Source organism: Argiope bruennichi, chromosome 10, assembly GCF_947563725.1.
Source record: "Argiope bruennichi chromosome 10, qqArgBrue1.1, whole genome shotgun sequence".
NCBI classification, from domain to species: Eukaryota; Metazoa; Arthropoda; class Arachnida; order Araneae; family Araneidae; genus Argiope; species Argiope bruennichi.
In genome coordinates, this window is record NC_079160.1 from 94,992,302 (window position 1) to 94,997,979 (window position 5,678).

Sequence of the window (5,678 nt, forward strand, 5' to 3'; positions counted from 1 at the left end):
TTAAAGTAATTTTTCGAGTTATTAAAAAAATATTTTCAGATGATAATATAAAATTCGTTGCCGAATTTTGCCAGATTAACATACGTCCTGGAAATATTTCATTAATATGGGCAAACGATTTTTAGAACGATGGTTTCTAGTATATGTAATCACTATAATATTCATCCTCTAAGAATAAGTTAATCTCGTCTAATACTGTAATTACTTACTGCAATGAAATTCAGATTAAATACTAAATTAAGCAAAATTACGTTTTATAAAGCGTATATTTAAATTGCACCATCGATAATTAATTTATTTCTGACCTCTATTTTAAGACTTAATTCATTATAAAAATAGTAAAAATCAATATAAAACTTCAAAATAGAGCTGTCACCTTTTTCCTTGTATTCTACTCCTTTTATTGATTACTTTGGTTGTCTTTTATCACTTGTGGAAGCATCTCAAATCTTGTTTACAAGATTCTTATGAACACATCACATCTTCGACGGTAATTAATCAAAAATTCATTTTGAAGGAGCAGAGTTAATAAAGTTTTAGTGAAGCACTTCAAAATAAACTGGAGTGGTTTTTAATAAAAAATAGGGCTATGGAGGGTTACTTCGTAAGAAGAAAAAAAAAGTGAAGTAGTTGTTAAAATTTCCGATGGAAAGTTAAGTGACACTAAAAAAATGCCTTTGTATAATTTTGCCTTACAAAGTTTTGGAAAACTGGATATTAATACAGTTATTAGATATTTTTTAGCATATATATCTTTATTTTTCATAAGCTGTTTTCATTTGCATTCGATTATACCAGTTCTTGTAAAAAGTGCTTAAAATTTATCTTTCCCAAGTGACATCGCAAACTTCTATGCCCCTGAATATGAGCCAATGCATTTAATGATCAGGCTGTCTAGAATTTATAATGAAATAGTTTAGTTAAATTCATAAAAAGTTGCATGCATTGTACGTAAAGCAAGATGAAAATTTATTATATATATAAGCAAATTTGCATCCCATTTTAAACTTTATGTGCATCCAAGTTTTATCTGGTTGATCGTACATTTTTATTTCAGTTTTTGTTGTGGGAAGGGGAGGGGGATGCTTTCAGAAAGAAATTGCTTAAATGCTTGTCAATGTGCCAATATCTATCGGTTGAGGACCTCAGTATTGAGGTTGAAGGAAGTTGTCATGTGGATAGAAAAATCATTCATTTCATACGAGAAATGCATTAAAATTATGGAATGAAATTTTTTTTCAAAATTATGTTTCATTTCCTGAAAACAATACAGCTGACAATATTTTAAAATAAAAATAATGATGATTACACAAATATTAATAAAAAACTATTTAGAAAAATAATAGAAAATCCATATTTATTAATGCCACCATTTTCAGTTCCTTTCTATCCTCTTAAATTCTATAAGAATTTTTTTATCTTTTAATTTCCGCTCGGGGTGCACCTCAAATATGGTGATGAGATACTTCCGGTATGATGGTTGGTTCTCGCTGCCTTGATAGGCACAGAAATGTTATAAGATGACTATCTCATACCAATAACGGAACGTTCCTCCTACGGGAGTGGTTGTTTCGTGGCCTTTAGGATTCAACATTGGCTCCCGCTGTCGCGGCAATCCGCGCATTTCAGATTCTTCCGCGTGTCTTCGGGCAGGTTTCAGGTAGTCAGCATTGATTATTTTTGATTTTCACATTGAAGATCAAACACATTGATTTTCACATTCTCTATTATTCTTTTTTAAGATGATTGCGCCTACTCTTCTGTTATTTCTGAATAGTTTCCCTTTTATTGTATTTTTATTTACTCAAGCGAAAGAAAAAAAAGATAAGGAGATATATTTTCATCTTTTCATGCAAAATAATAAAAATAATAAAAATAATAAAATAAAATAACATAAAATAATATTATATATGAAATTTATCGAATCTAAATAAAAATAATTCCCAAAAAAATTTCAAAGAATTTCAAAATTTTTACAAAATTCAATCCAAAATCTGAATTCTCCGAGTATTTATTAAAACTTTTTATATTTTGCAGTCTGAGCTTTTCCGAACGGGCTTGATTATGAAGTTTCAATTTCAGCAAATTGGTCTACATATACACCCCCCCACAAAAAAAATGAAGATAATTATAATTTATACTGACAAAGAAAGACAGATTTTTATAATGGGCGTAGATTGGATAATCATTAAGGTCAATGATTTCACACTTCATAATCATTTGGCGACCAACTTGGCTACAAAAATGAACATTCTAGAAAATGCAGGATTTATTTCAACACCGCTCTATTAAGGTTCGAGATTCGGAGATTCTTCTAGAAAATTCAATGATATATAAGAGAAAACAAAATAACTTCAAAGGAACTAAAGTAAGTGAATCTTACCATAATATTTGTTAATCGGGGAGCGAGTTCTACAGCTGCACTCTGATCGCTGTTCTTATATTATTGCTATTTTATAATAATTTATTGATTACATGTGTGTGTGTGTGTTGATTAAGTGAATTATCTATTATATACTCGACATTCAGACATTCATTCCATAAGGAAAGGTGACGTGACCATTTCAAACGTGAATATATTTTTAAGTTTAAAAAAAATTCAACAATTTTAATGAACCTTACACCATCAAACCTAACCTTACCATTCAAAATGAGTCATTTTTCATATCAACTTCATAATAAACCTGCCTTAAAATTATACTTTCGTGAATATCATTATTTAGCAGAGTTGAATTAATTACCTCTGCCACTTCTATGAAGATTACAGAAGTATATATTTCCAAGACTGAAATTCATTAATTGAAGAATTAAACCCAAGATTAAAAATTCACTCCCCTTTCGCTTGACGAACTGCGCGCTCAGTTAATTAATAGCAAAATCCCTTATTAATCAATTACTAATTCAATGCATCCTACTTTTCATTGTAAAGTTGTTTTAGTGCTTCCAATTTAGAGCTATCTAACTCGCAATAACTTTATTCTAACCCCTTTCTGTCACGTTTTAAACTAATTTTATTAGCTCCTATGACAACTACATGGGCGAGTTGAGATAACTGCATCTAGTGTGGAGCGGTGTGCTTTGTCGATCATTCAATTCACCATGGTGCTTGAGAATCGTTTTATGAATTATAAACATTTCTCAGCTTTGATAAGATGAATGTTGCAATATTTGGCTTATCTGTGTGAGTGTAAAGGAGCTTGATGATTTTGGCAACGTGTAAAATTCCTCTGAAAGATTTTCGATGTTTTTATAAAGAATAAATTTAAAATAAAGACTGCGGAAGAAGAATTTTTTTAGAAAATCACGACACCAGAAATAAGTACATTATACAAGTATTTCTAAAGAAAGGAGGAATTATAAACATTTCTCAGTTTTGATAAGATGAATGTTGCAATATTTGGCTTATCTGTGTGAGTGTAAAGGAGCTTGATGATTTTGGCAACGTGTAAAATTCCTCTGAAAGATTTTCGATGTTTTTATAAAGAATAAATTTAAAATAAAGACTGCGGAAGAAGAATTTTTTTAGAAAATCACGACACCAGAAATAAGTACATTATACAAGTATTTCTAAAGAAAGGAGGAATTATAAACATTTCTCAGCTTTGATAAGATGAATGTTGCAATATTTGGCTTATCTGTGTGAGTGTAAAGGAGCTTGATGATTTTAGCAACGTGTAAAATTCCTCTGAAAGATTTTCGATGTTTTTATAAAGAATAAATTTAAAATAAAGACTGCGGAAGAAGAATTTTTTTAGAAAATCACGACACCAGAAATAAGTACATTATACAAGTATTTCTAAAGAAAGGAGGGCTTGAAAATTATTTATCACTTAGAAAAAAATATATAATCATAAAATAACTTGTCGAATGTCTATTAAAAGGGTAGCAAAATGCAGGAGAATTTTACACTTCGAATAAAAAAATTATCGTTATTCATTGAAATGGGACATTGTAATTAAAATGTATCATCTCTAAATAATCATTACAATACTTGTTATGTATTTTTGATATAGTGAAGTTTCAAACTTCACGAGTCTAAATTTTGTTCACGCTTCGTAAAGGTATACGACTACGTCATGGATGGATATTTTGAAAAATATTTTTCAATATTTGTATAAAAACGACAGAAAAAAATTCCTAATAAACCAAAATATAATAATAAAAAGGCAAATTAAAAAAAAATGGCTACTTTTTGGCTAAAAGAGGTATAAAGCAAAAATCTACAAGTTTAGAACTTCATCAAATGATTTGCTAAAACTTTTGCAGATAGCTCAAGAAATATATCATATGGTTCATGAGCTAAAAAATAAGCTGTATTTCTATCCATTGTTTAAATATTGGAATTCGATTGATGAATAACATTAAATTTTCAATTGTTTTTCCCCTTTTGAGGCATTAAAACAATTATAAAATATTTCTAAATGAATAGATTCATATTCTTTAGTTTAGGATATGCAGAACATATTGGGAAATTATTACATCGAAAAAATAACATATAATGCGCATAATATATAATATACACATAAAATATGATTTAAATATTAATTTATGAGATTTTTTGTAAGAAAAAGCTATCAAAGATTAGAATTTGAGAAAATAGCCTCTAAAAATGTAAAATAACATAAAAACGCATGGAAATACAAATATAAAAATCAGTATAGTTTCCCCATAATAGATTTAAAAACAAAGTTCTAACGGATTTATAAAGAATCCCGTTCAAACATTAAGAATATAAAATCGGAAAAAAAAAAATCATTATTTCACAAGAAATCGACTTTTTTACATAGTCGCCTACCTGAATTAATTTGTTGCATAATATTAAATGTAATATTTTTAATGCATTTTATAAAAAAATGCTCCTAATTTCTTGAGAGAAAAATGAATATTACAGTAGAAAGAATTGAATAACAGAAACAGCAAATAGTTTCATATTTCAATCGATACTGCGGATTAAATAAATTTTCACCGTCTAAAAAAAATTGGTGTACTTTATACTAGATATTCATGAAATTGTCTCAATCAAGCCTCTTTAGAATTTTTTTAAAAACTTAATCTGGTATCCTTCGTTCAGTAGAAAGAAGCTAGTTACTACCCAAGAATTTGGGGGGAAAGAATAAAAAAGTGAGTTATGAGAACTACCCTGGCTATTCTTCCCCGCCTGATTAAGACTTTTGGATTAAATCTTATCGACTGGACAGCCGCAACAATAAGCAAGAGCTCAGGTTGTGTCCTAAGGGTTGTCCCGGCCGCAGTGCAACACTTCCCTTGGGAAGTGTGTGTCGTCATCGAAAGGAGGTATCTGACCCCTACCATATCTGTAGCCACGAGGATAGCAAAACCAACCACCATACCGGAAGCTTCTCGTCCTCATTTCTGAGGTGCTTTTGGTGGGAGAAATTATGATAAAGTCAAACTAATGATAGTAGAAATTGATATTTAATTTTAAACAAAACGCATTACTATATAATGATAATTGCTATATTTTTATTACAATAATTATACTATCTGAAAGAAATAAGTAGCATCTAAAGTTTATCTTCACTACTTAAAAGCAGCTCCTCACTGAATTATAAAACATTTATTTTTATAGCAAATTTTTTAGGAAATCCCAAAATTTTCTCATGGGGTCAAGGCAAATGCTTTTTTTCCAACATATAAATTTGAATAAATAACTTTAA